The sequence below is a fragment of the Bos grunniens genome, chromosome 5 (genome assembly GCF_055505025.1).
Source record: "Bos grunniens cultivar Pamir isolate PY7600 chromosome 5, Bosgru_T2T1.0, whole genome shotgun sequence".
NCBI lineage: Eukaryota > Metazoa > Chordata > Mammalia > Artiodactyla > Bovidae > Bos > Bos grunniens.
Genome location: NC_141169.1, coordinates 26912673 through 26926374, shown reverse-complemented (window position 1 = coordinate 26926374; position 13702 = coordinate 26912673). Strand labels below are relative to the sequence as shown.

General features: G+C 42.0%; 1 pseudogene; it reads left to right on the top strand.

Annotated features, from left to right (window-relative positions):
• Positions 1 to 13386: 13386 nt before the first annotated feature.
• LOC147371488 (U6 spliceosomal RNA) lies at positions 13387 to 13487 on the top strand (annotated as a pseudogene).
• The last annotated feature ends 215 nt before the right edge of the window (positions 13488 to 13702 follow it).

Here is a 13702-nt window from a genome sequence, read left to right as displayed (position 1 = left end):
AGTTTGGTTCTGTATCTAAAACTGGAACAGATACTGGAACTGTGTCCCCCAAGTCTGCCTCCAAGAGCTGGGGCTCAGGGTCACACCGTGGACAATGGCGTGGGAAGAAGGCCACTGCTACCATCTCCCCATCCCCTGTGCATAGTCCAGGCTGAGCTGACCACGGAGGCTCCCAAGATCCTGCTTTACATCATTATGATGATTTTGTATGAAAAATTATATAGATGAGTTTTATGAATATTCTCCTCTCTCTGGGTTGGCTGAGCAACAACTTAGTTTTGAATATGGCCCTCATTCTCCTAGCTGCATCTTTTATCTTGTTTGCAAAACAAAAATGAAGCATAGGAGAATAAAACAACCCTGCCTTGGAGAAAGACTACCCTGTTTAAACCCAAGATTGGCTACTCATGGATGAAATAAAATAAAAGAGAGTTTTCTGAATTGTTCAATTTTAAACATGCCACATTATTAAATACATTCACATGAAACCAACTTCTGTTGTTTTACTTGAGTCAAACCTCTAGTTGGAATGGGCCTGCAGGAAGAGGGAGTGGAAGTACTCTGTTAGGTACCTAGATGCTGTTCTATTTCATCTACAGTCCTGGTGATGCCATTTAATCATAGGGTGGATATACCAGCTTTCCAGTTCTCACTTGGGATATACGTGCCTATATACTACCTAGGTTTGTGACCAAGGAGGCTAGGACCAGCATCTCATCTACTCATTCAGCAAAGATTTACTGAGCCCCTACTAAGTGTTGGGAACTGCGTGAGGTTCTGGTAAAAAGACAACAAGATCTTGTCTATGAGGTCCTCACAGTACATATTTGTGGAAGAAATGGACATATTAGCAAATAGGTATAATACAATGAAAGAAGTAACACAGGAGTATTATAAAAGCACAAAGGAGAGGTGGTATCTAACCTGCTCTTTGGGGTGGGGGATGGACTCTCAAGGAGCAGACGATGAGAGCCAGAATGTTATTTTCATACATTCTAGTCCTCAGTATGATATTCTGCTTGTTGAATGAATTGGTCAAGGATTTATTAAGTCTCTGGAATTGCAGTGACAGAAGCACTGGAATAGGAGTCTGAAGGTCTGGGTTCTGGATCAGGCTCCATGATTACAGTCTGTGACTTGGCCCCGCTGCTGCTTGTCAAGATGAAGTCAGGGCAAGATCCTGGGCTGGTGCCAGACCTCTGCTTCCTTGGTTAATTAAATACACTGTCCCTCCTCCCAGTATGCGTGTCACCCAGAAGAAATAAAACCAAAGTTTTCTTCTCGAATCCACTCATAAAATAGTCATCAGCTCACTTGGGACCGGTCACTCAGTCGAGTCTTACTGTTTGCAACCCCATGGACTATAGTGCACCAGGCACCCCGTCCATGGAATTTTTCAGGCAAGAATACTAGAGTGGGTTGGTATGCCCTCCTTTGCCTGACCCAAGAATCAAACCCATGTTTCCTGCACTGGCAGGCGAATTCTTTGCCACTGAGTCATCTGGGAAGCCACCATCTCTCTCTAACTCTGTCCTATCCCAATTTTCTGTGAATCTTTAAAAAAGTATTTCAAAGTTATCTAGAAGAGTATTTATAACGTGAGACAGTTTTTTGCAAAAGTTAGGACAGGTTAACTAGTGCTGAGGAGGCTGGAATGCCGAGAAAGTGAAATGATAGGAAAGAATCCATTTGGTTTACTTTGGCCCGTGCTGACCAGCAGTTTAAAGCCATCCTAGGGACTTTCCTAGAGATCCAGTGGTCAGGACTCTGTGCTTTCTCTGCTGAGGGCCCAGATTCAATCCCTGGTCAGGGTACTAAGATCCTGCAAGCCCCACAGTGTGGCCAGAAAGAAAGAAAGAAAAGAAAAGAAAACTACCCTTTACTTAGAGCAGTGGGACGGCAGGCAGGGACCAGGGTCTGTATCATGTTCTACAAGGAAGACTATTTCTCTTCTTGAGCCAAGCAGAGAGGGAGACTGGTGGCTGAAGTGTCCTGACCTGATTGGAACAGGAGGCCTCACATCCCTGCTGATTCCTCACATCCCCTGACCTTAGGCTGAAGAGAGGAAATAAAACCAAATGTTGGATTATAATCAAGCAACTCCATGTTAAAAGCCGAAGGGCCTAACCCTTCTCACAGAATTCATTTGCTCTTTGCCTCTAGAACACTCAGGTGCTTGCTTACCTCTGTTTTGTCTTCTGCAAAATGGGTAGAGCTATTCCTGCCCTATTTACTATTCAGTGTACTTTACTGTGGTGGTACTTTTCATAGTTTGTAACGTGTAGTTGATTAAGATCTGTCTTCCTAACTTGAAAGGTATATTCAGGAAGATAAGAACTGTGTTTATTTTCCTCTCCATTTAATTCCCAGAATGTTCAGTGCTTCCATGCACTGGCCAGTCAACCAATAAATACATTTGAATAAATGAATGAATGAATGGCATTGTCAGGATTAAGATGAACTATTTGAAATACTTCAAAAAAATGTACAGGTGAAAAGAGTGTAAAGCATTGTTTCTAGTTAACTAGATCGTAAATTTATTGAATTTAGGAACCAAATCTTACACCCTTTAAAAAATGTGTTTATTTACTTATTGCTTATTTATTTCGGGGTCCTAGTTGCTGTACTCGGGCTTTCTCTAGTTGTGGTGAGCTGGGGCTACTCTAGTTGCAGTGCAAGGGCTTCTCATTGTGGTGGCTTCTCTTGTTTGGGAACACAGGCTTTAGGGCCCACAGGCTTCACTGCCCCGTGGCATACAGGTTCTTCCTGGACCAGGATCGAACATGTGTCCCCTTGGTTGGTAGGCAGATTCTTAACCACTGGACCATCTGGGAATCACAAGTCTTACACTGTTTATTTCCCATTCAACCTAGCAGAGCACTCTCTGCATAGTTAGGTGCTCCGTAAATAATTATGCTCATCTCTATAGTATTTAAAAGAAAAATAATACTTGAATAAACAATCCCAAAGTGAATTTAATAAAGACAATTCCATATATAATAGCATTAAAAATAATAAAATGCTTAGGAATAAATTTCATAGAAGAATTGAAAAATTTATACTCTGAAAACTACAAAGCACTATTGAAACTTAATTAAAGAAAACCTAAATAAATGTAAAAACATCCCATGTTCATGGCAATACTTCCCAAATTTATCTACAGATTCGACATAATGCCTACAACAGAATCTCATTTCACTTCTTTGTAGAAACTGACAAAGCTAATCCCAGAATTCGTATAGAAACCAAAGGGACCCAAAAGAGCCCAGACAATCTTGAACAAGAAGAATGATGATGGAAGACTCAGATTTATTGATTTTTAAACTTACAACAATAGTACAGTAATCAAGAGAGTACAGTACTGGCATAAAGAAAAACATATAGGTCGATGGAATAGAAAGATTGTTCAGGAAGAAACCCTCACATTTATGGTCAATTGACTTTTGACATTGGGCCTAGAAAATTCGATGGAGGAAGGATAGATTTTTCAAGTGGTGCTGGGACAAATGGACAGCCACATGCACGAAAATTAAATTGGATTCCTACTGCACACAATATACAAAAACTAACTCAAAATTGATGAAAGACCTAAATGTAAGAGTTAAAAATGTGGCACTCTTAAAAAAAATACATAGGTGTAAATCTTCATGACTTTGGATTAGGTAATGATTTCTTAGATAAAGTAACCCTAAGAGAAATACATAAATGGACTTCATCAAAATTAAATACTTTTTGCTTCAAAGGATACCATGAGGAAAGTGAAAAGATAATTCACAGAATAGGAGACTATATTTGCAAATCATTTATCTGATTAGAGATTTGTATCTAGAATACATAAAGAACTCTCATGACTCAAAAATAAAAACAAGTAGCCCAAACGAGTAAAGGATATGAATAGGCATTTCTGCAAAGAAGAAATACATGCCAATAAGCACATGAAAATATGCTCAGTGTCGTTAACTATCAAAGAAATGCAGATCAAAATCACTAGAATATGGCTATAATAATAAAAAATAAGATATTAATAAGTGTTGGTGAAAGCTGGAAAAAATTTAACCCTGGTTGGTAGAAATATAAAATGATACATCTGCTTTGCAAACAGTCTGGTGGTTTTTGAAAACTGTTAAACCTAGAATTACCATATGACCCAGCAGCTCCACTCCTAAGTATATACCCAAGAGAAATGAAAACATATGTCATATAAAATGTGTCTATGAACTTTCATAGCAGAATGAACTTTCATAATAGCTTAAAAGTGGAAACAACTCAAATATCCTTCAACAACTGGATAAATAAGATGTGAAATATTCACAAAACGCAATTATTCAGCAATAAAAAAGGAACAAAGAACTGATCCATGCCACAGCATGGATAAATCTTGAAATATTATGCTAAAAGAAAGATGTTAGTCACAAAAGACCACATATCACATGATTCCATTTATGTGAAGTGTTAAAAGTAGGTAAATCTATGAAGTAAGAGAGTAGATGTGATTTCCCAGAGCTAGGATTCTTGGAGTGGGGGATGGGAGACAAGATCTATGAGATTTCCTTTTGGGGTGATGAAAATATTCTAAAATTGATCGTGATGGTGGTTGCACAACGCTGTGAGTATATTAAAAACATTGAACAGTACACTTTAAATAGGTGAATCATATAGTATATGAATTATATCTCAATAAAGCTTTTATTGAAAAAAGAAAATTATAATACAGTGCCTGCCCTTAGGGAACCTACAAGCTAACTGAATTTTTCTTTTTTGGTTCTTCATCTTAAAAATCCTGGCCACTGCATTTTGAAAGTTTGTTAATTTATTGTCTGTTGGCTACTGTAAACTTAGTGCTTTGGAGTTTAGGGTAAAGGTGCAGGAAAGGCAGAGGAGGAAAAAGGACAGAGAATAAGGGCAAAAGAGAACCCAAGGAGTGAAGTCTTTTGAGAAGAGGCCTGGGAGGCCTGTTCAGTCTCTTAGCCTATCTAAAAAGTAAGAACTGTGCCTTCAAGACTCCAAATATGAATATCTTTGACTGAGGGTTCCAGTTTTGGTTGTGGTATTTGGAACTGGGTTACCTTAGCCACCTTCTTCTGGTGCAAATGACATTAAAAATATGAAATATCAACCTTGTATCCTTCTCTAGTCTCCCACATTGGCCTGAAGATCTGGATAATTGGTGGGTGTGGGAAGAAAGCCACGGAGAACTTGTATCCATCTGGAGAGTGGCAAGGTGAGAAAGAGCTGGGGAATGACTCAAGAAGATTGGAGTCTAGGAACAAAAGACTCTGAAAACCTCCCTAAGTATATAATGGGAAGGAACTTGGACATCTTGATGACTAAATTGACTCCTACTATGCTGCAGTTCCTGGAGGAGGTACGGCAATCCACTCCAGTATTCTTGCCTGGAGAATCCTGTGGACAGAGGAGCCTGGCAGGCTACGGCCCATAGGGTCGTAAAGAGTCAGACACAACTGAAGCTACTTAGCGTGCACACACATGCTGTAGTTTTGATTCTAGTCTTGGTTCCCTTCATTTTTCAAGAATCCCAATTTCAATTATCTTCTCACCCATTTGTTCTAAACAAGAGCCTGTCTTTTTAAAAACTTTTTATTTTATATTGAAGTATAGCCAATTAATAATGTTGAGATAGTTTCTGGTGCATAGCAAAGGGACACAGCCATATATATACATGTATCCATTCTCCCCCAAACTCCTCTCCCATCCAGAACAGAGCCTATCTTGACAGAAGGAAGGGGTAGGGGCAGGTATGGAGGCAGAGAGACATGGCAGGGGGAGAAAAGAGTTAATTGCTGGTCTTTAGGAAACAGTTCGATGAGAAAAATGCTAGTGAGCTCTTGGACTTAATAAATAAAGAATCAACAAATAGAAAGACTTTCTTTATTTGAAAAAACAAACAAAAAAACACCTTTCTGGATGAGAGATCTTGAGCGAGATTTTTAAAGGAAGTTCCGAGTACGGACTGCAGATGCATTTCCTCCCGTGATGCTGGGCAACCCCCACAAGAATAACTCCCCTCATCACTGGTCAACTGTGGCCCTTTGCCTGCTTATGCCGAGTGACTTGCTGAGTGATTTCAGTGATAGCTGAAACCTAGTCAAGGGGCGACTAAGTGGATGAGGGGGCTCTTGTGACCCCACTATCCTATCTTTGGCTTAGGTCTTGACTAGGGAATTCAGTGCATTTGCCTTTAAGGGGAGCAGAAAAGGAGAGTTGGGAGCCCTTGCTGTCGCGTGGGTTACCTACACAAAAACAGACATGTGTTCTTCTCTCTGGCCAGCCCATTCTCTGCTCTTCTTATCCCAACTTGCCTAATTGATACCTTGGCCTATGGTGTCATTAACAATGCTTGAATAATAGCCTGACCTGCTGATTTCAAAATGGGAGAGGTGATTAATATGTCGGAAATCCAGCGAGGGGGAGCAGGGAAGGGGATGTCCCGAGAAATAAAACATGGGAGATGTGTCCTTCTGTGTCCCTGTTGCCCACCCTTCGTTCTTTGACCTCCGGGAAGAACTTGGGGATACAGTCTGACTTCCAGTTCCTTTTTGGTTTTCTGATCCCCCTCTACTTCTCCTCCCCTGCCTCCCCCAACAGCACACGTTCTGACACCTACAAGCTCGTTACATGATGATGACCTATATTTTTATCTTTTTTATGAGCATCAAACACACATAGTCTTGCAAGCACTTGTGTTTTTTTTTCTTTCCCCTATTGACGTGTGAGTGCCTTTGATGGTAATTTATTGTAGGGTTGAGCAGCCAGGTCTTAATTGTACCCTAAAATTGCTTACCATTTTGATGCTTCCAAACTGTCCCAAAATGTACCTTTTTCCTACAAGAAGGGTGTGGGGCACCACCCTTTTAACTGTCTTCTGTTGTAGAATACAGAGCTTAGAGAGAACGTGCAGAAGGACTTCCTCGGCTGGGTTTCAGGGACACCTTGTCCCCAGCCTTTAATTGCAGTTGGATTGTATGAACATTTGGTTCTACTCAGCAAAACTTTTCTTCATGGCTTAGGTCAACATGGCTTCACTGGTTGCACAGAATGGTCAATGAGCAGTTTCTACTCTGATAGTCAGGCTCTTCAGCAAATTCCCATCGTGGCTACTTGATTCTGTGAATTCAGATGGGATTGGAAGCAAGAAAGTTGTGCCTTAACCCAGGGAGTCTGGGCTATGAGAGGCAGTTAACCCCAAGCAATGCAGTCCTTCTGAAGTCATTCTGTAATAACCTGTAACTCCCACATCTGACCACTCCCTCACCTGATTTAGGGATGACCAGGGGGAGCAGAGGATGAAGAGTATAATTTTAGCCCGAGCAGAACTTCATTCTTAAGTATAATTTGAATTTGGGCCCCATAGTCTTCTTTGCCCCCACGTCACTTTGTCCCTCAGTACAATAAACAGCATCATATACTAGGACACGCAGATTCATTACAGGAGGATGAGTCAGTGTCAGAACAACTAGGAATGTAACCCACGTCTTGAAGAAGTATTAAATATAAAGGAAAAATGAAGACTGAAATTCCTACCTCCCTTTCTGGAGAGACCAGCATAACATCCAGTGTTGACCTAGGTTCTGTGCTGGAAACCGATCTACCCGTGGACTGAGTCCTTGTTGGCTCATGTTACAGACTGTCCATTCCAGCTGAGTTCATTTGTTCTCTCTCTCCCACACATGACACTCACCACATATGCTTGCCAGTACTTGCCTTCAGACATTTTGACAGGCCAGTTTCCTCTTTCTTCAACCTTAGTACTGTTTCTCTGTCCTCTCTGTTCAACCCTGTCCCTCTCCTCTTTGTAGCCTGGTCCTGAAAGTCTCCTCTGCAGTAGTGTTAGTTACTCCAGTCGTGTCTGACTCTTTGTGCCCCTGTGGACTGTCTCCCACCAGGCTCCTCTGTCCGTGGGATTCTCCAGGCAAGAATACTGGAGTGGGTTGCCATGCCCTCCTCTAGGGGATAAAGCTGCTTTAATTGGCCTTACCTGACTCCTAGGACTCCACTGTTTCACAGATTCTCAACATTATGTTATTTGCACTTAGCCCCTTGCCCTATTGGCTCCCTATATCCGTAAAGGAACTTTTCGTGGCCATCTGAATGAGCCATGAAAAACTGAGAGAAAAACTACTCCCACCAGCTTCTTACGTGAATAAAAATCTCTCTTCTGTGGAAGGCCTCCCGAAGAGGGAGACTGCACCTGCTTCCTCAGCCTCCAGTTTTTACTTCCATTGGAGCCGGATAGATGCAGATGAACCTGATAAAGACAGTAGCTTCCGTGGTGGAGTCCATGAGAAATGCGACTTTCCTTGTGATAACTTAGAAATTGTTCATTCTCAAACTTCAGAAATGGAGTCAGTTACCTGGAAATTTTGAAAAAATATGGAGTGTCTCTCGTGATTACCTGGTTCTCCGTTACATGCAGAATAAAGTCCAGATTCCATAGCTTGATCTTCAGAGTCTTCCATAGTGACACTGCCTGTATTTATCTCTATGCTCCTTTACATAACCTAGACTACAACCTCATGGGTCTTGGGGTTCTTGAACTTGTTCTATGCTCTTCGGCTTCCAGAATTTTCACACTGTTCTTTCTGTCTGGAATGCCATCCTTTCCCTCATTGGCTTATCAAGGTCCTATCCTTCATTTTAGCCCAACTTAAAAATCTTCTCCTGCAAGAATACTTCCTAGATCTCTCAAGTGACCACTATTTCTGTCTCTCTTCCAACTAGAATGTCACATTATTTTGAACCTCTGTAATAGCACTGTTTTGTACTGGAAAAATGTATGTAATATATTTATATGTCTCTTTTACTAGACTGTAAACTTCTGGAAGGTAGAGATTGTGTATTTTTGGACTTTGTATCCCTTCCTATGCTTTGCATAATGCTTTGGACAGTAGGTGCTCAAGAAATATCAATTAATTGGAAATCAGGGCCTTGTTTTTTGTGTGCTTTGTTTTTCAGCCAAGCAGCATGTGAGATCCAACCGGGGGTCAAACCTGCAGCCCCCTCATTGAAGTGTGGAGTCGTAACCACTGGACTCCCAGGGGAGTTCCCAGGGCCTTGCTTTTATGTTCATTTTGCTCTTACAGTTCTCCTCTAACCGAGTCACCATTTTGTACTGACTGAATTTGTTTTTGGGTGTTCTTCATCTCTGTCTATTGTAAGAGCTGAGCATTAAAATAATCTAAGTGCAGTGGAACTGACAGGTTTCAGAGGACTCCGAAAGCAGATCCATCCTTGGAAAGTTTCTGGACTGGTTTGAGGTTAGCTTTCCTGCATGACAAAAGGCATTTGTAGGGATGGCTCTGGCGAGCTACTGGGGAGAAACCAGGATCAAGGGAGAGGAGCCTGAAGGTGAGAAGAAACTGATTTCTGGGAAAGGGATCAGTTTAAGGATTTTGTATGTCAGCAAAAACGGCAGTGTACTTGCTTGCTGCTGCTGCTGCTGCTAAGTCGCTTCAGTCGTGTCTGACTCTGTGCAACCCCATAGACAGCAGCCCACCAGGCTCCCCCGTCCCTGGGATTCTCCAGGCAAGATTCATTTCACTCCTGGCACCCTGCTTGTTTCTTTATGCTACAATAATGTCGCTGACAGTGCTTTTCCTGTCCGGTGCCTAAGGAAGGGCTGATGGCTCTGCTCCCCTGTGCTTGTTGGTAGGAGAAGAATATGATGTTTTGACGGCTCCATATGCTTAAGAAAAGACAAATCTAACCTCCTGGGTTTCTTGACAATTTTTCCCATCAACTACTCACTTCCCCACCGTCTTAGGTCTCCTGACTTCAACAAGCCCTTTTTGTTCTAAGATTAAACTGTTAGATTGTTTCTATCATTACCCTTTCTCATTTCTGAAGGTCTATATGGGTAATTTCTTCAGTCCTAGTCTTCTGTGTTCAATTCTGTAGCTTCTTTTCTCTGTTTGGCTGAGCTGGGTCTTCATTAGGGGGAACAGGCTCTCTAGTGGCCAGTGAGTGGGCTTAGCCGCTGCCCCCTGCCTCCGCATGTGGGATCTTAGTTTCCTGACCAGGAATCGAATCTGCATCCCCTACATTGGAAGGTGGAGTCTTTACCACTGGACCCCCAGGGAAGTCCTTGTAGCCTCTTTCTTGCCATACCCTGATTTATTATCTCCTCTTCCTATAGAAATGCTGGGCTGGAGGAAGCACAAGCTGGAATCAAGATTGCCGAGAGAAATATCAATAACCTCAGATATGCAGATGACACCACCCTTATGGCAGAAAGTTAAGAGGCACTAAAGAGCCTCTTGATGAAAGTGAAAGAGGAGAGTGAAAAAGTTGGCTTAAAGCTCAACATTCAGAAAACGAAGATCATGGCATCTGGTCCCATCACTTCATGGCAAATAGATGGGGAAACGGTGGCTGACTTTATTTTTCTGGGCTCCAAAATCACTGCAGATGGTGACGGCAGCCATGAAATTAAAAGGCGTTTACTCCTTGGAAGCAAAGTTAGGACCAACATAGACAGCATGTTAAAAAGCAGAGACATTACTTTGCCAACAAAGGTCCCTCTAGTCAAGGCTACGGTTTTTCCTGTGGTCATGTATGGATGTGAGAGTTGGATTGTGAAGAAGGCTGAGCGCCGAAGAATTGATGCTTTTGAACTGTGATGTTGGAGATGACTCTTGAGAGTCCCTTGGACTGCAAGGAGATCCAACCAGTCCATCCTAGAGGAGATCAGTCCTGGGTGTTCATTGGAAGGACTGATGCTGAAGCTGAAACTCCAGTACTTTGGCACCTGATGTGAAGAGCTGACTCATTTGAAAAGACCCTGATGCTGGGAAAGATTGAGGGCAGGAGGAGAAGGGGATGACAGAGGATGAGATGGCTGGATGGCATCACTGACTCAATGGACATGGGTTTGGGTGGACTCCGGGAGTTGGTGATGGACAGGGAGGCCTGGCATGCTGCAGTTCATGGGGTCACAAAGAGTCGGACATGACTGAGCGACTGAACTGAACTGAACTTCCTGGCGAAAGTCTTCTCTGATAACCTTCCGGAAATGTCCTTAATCTTTCCTCATCCTTCCCAGCCTGGGTGGCGAGACCTCAGCCCAGATCTTTAGTGATGCTCCTATTTCTCTGTGTCCTGTTTTCCATCATCCAGGGAATGCCCCCTTATAGGTATTTCTTGTCTTATTAACTCTGCATGCACCTGTGCAGCCTCCAGTTTCTCCAGTCAGAGAAGTTATTGGCTGGCTTTCTCTTGCTCAGAAAGTCAACCAATATTAACAGGTGACAATGAAGAGAGATTTAGAAGCTGTTGACTTTCTTGACCCCTTTCTTCCTCCCTCAGTCCTTTCTTTACACCAGTCCTTCCATCCTCAGATGCTGGTTGAGCATCTGCTGTGTACTAGGTGCTGTTCTATGTTCCTCCCTGTATATAGCTTATACTCAATGTTCTTTCTGAGTGGTAGTTTAGATACTGGTTTGCTATGGAAAACTACTTAATCAGATGTCCCCAAATAGTGTCAAAATCCTAGAAGTCTCTGATTGAAGGCACAATTAGGATTTCTCTTCTTTGTTGGCCACTCTCTCCGTTCTTAGTATTGCTACTCATCATTGGTCCATCTCTCAGAACTTGATATAGAAATGTTGTTTTATGTCTCATCCTGTGATGAACAGTTTTAGCATTTACTGAAGAACTCAAAGGATGGAGGTGGGGAGACTAGATGTAAGCATGCATGCATGCTCAGTCAGTTCAGTTGTGTCTGATTCTTGGGGAGACTAGATATTCCCCCCAAAAAACAGAAGCCCTACTTCTTACCTTCACAGAACTTAAACTTTTAACAAATGAGACAGAAAACATTCCTCCTACTGTTATATATAAATACGCATATGTGCTGCTTATGCAATTAAATATTATTGAAAAACTAAAATGGAGCAAAGAAGTCATCTCAGTTACTTGGAGTTAATAAAGAAAGGCTCTTTGGAGGAAAGGGTTTTGAGCAGCTGGGTTTTGATAGGAGATGTGGAAAATAGAGGCCATGAAGACAACATTCTAGGGGATAGGAGATGATAGTCAATCACAGGCTTAGATGTGGGAATGAGTGGAGATGTGGGAGTTGGTGAGTGGGTTATTTTGGCTGAAGCACAAGGTCTAAGTAGGAAAAATAAAAAGAAATAGGTTCAGTGAGAGATTAGAGTAGAATTGGTGGACATGATCAACCTAGGTTGATATGTCTTCCTAGCTGAAGGCAGGGGAATAAATAAAATAGCTTTAGGAGGATTAAATTTTTTATTCTTCCCCTCAGCTTTTGAGAAAAGGGTATTAAGGCGTTTGGAACTCTGACATAAGGGTTCTGCTAACATGAGGGAAGGAACAAAGATCAAGGATAATATAAGCCCAAGGGTCTGGTTTTTGTTGTTTGTTTTTTTTCAAAATATTGCTTAAATTTCAGCCATAATTATTTATTCACAAGAACTCTGTTCTTCCCTTTGCTTGGTTCTACTCTGGAATCATAGAATGACCCTACAGAAATGAGCTTACCCAGTCACATGCTTCTTGCATCCTGTCTACCCATCTCTCCTGTATAACAAGGCTTCAAGGTAAGGCAAAGAAACTTTCACACCTGGTGTCTGTCCATTAACTTTTGCCTTTCTGGACTGACCCTGCTTGAGGGGAGGAAATATTCATGGAGAAACTGCCTTTAGATTTAGTCAGAGAGGTCTTCTAAATCTGGGTTCTGTTAGCTATTATAGGGGAAGAGCTTCCCTCATAGCTCAGTTGGTAAAGAATCTACCTGCAGTGCAGGAGGCCCGGGTTCGATTCCTGGGTTGAGAAGATTCCCTGGAGAAGGAAATGGCAACCCACTCCAGCATTCTTGCCTGGAGAATCCCATGGATATAGGAGCCTGGCAGGCTACAGTCCATGGGGTCGCAAGAGTTGGACACGACTTAGCGACTAAACCATCACCATAGGGAAAGAGAGGACCGGCTCTAGCTTCCAGGACTTTTATGATATTTTCACCTTGAACCTCTGCTGGAATTTCCTCTGAAGCAGAAGGAAGGGACGACCACTTTCCATATAATGCTTAAATAGGAACGAGGAGAAAAGATATTCTTCTCTTCGATATATTTAGGTTTAAAAGACAAAATACCAACAAAAGAATTAAATTTTGTGGGGAAAGAAAGAGTAGAAACACAAAAGAAAGAAGAACTTCCCAACAAAGTGGATTATTGAGATGACTGAAAGAAACTGTGGTGTGTGCTTTGGCAGCATATATACTAAAATTGGAATAAGGGGATTTCCTGGTGGTCCAGTGGTTAAGACTGCACTTCTACAGCATGGGGCATGGGTTCAATCCCTGGTGGGGGAGCTAAGAGCCTGCATGCCCAACAGCACAGCAATAAATAAATATTTAAAATTAAAAATAAAAGAAATTGGAATAATACCAGAGAAGATTAGCATGGCTCCTGTGCAAGAATGGCATGCACATTCATAAAGGAAATTGTGTAGTTCCTTTTATCTGAGAAACTAGAAGAATTAGGTCAATTACCAACTGTCTGCATGATTTTGGAGGTGATGAAACAGATGTGGAGACCTCCAAAGTTCTGAAGGCCTAAGACTCAGTGATTTCAGAACAGGAATTAGCTGGAGGAAGCCAGAAGGACTTGAACTCATTTTTCATATCTCTCTTACCATGGCTGCATGCCTTTTTGGTTTCTCAAAAAAA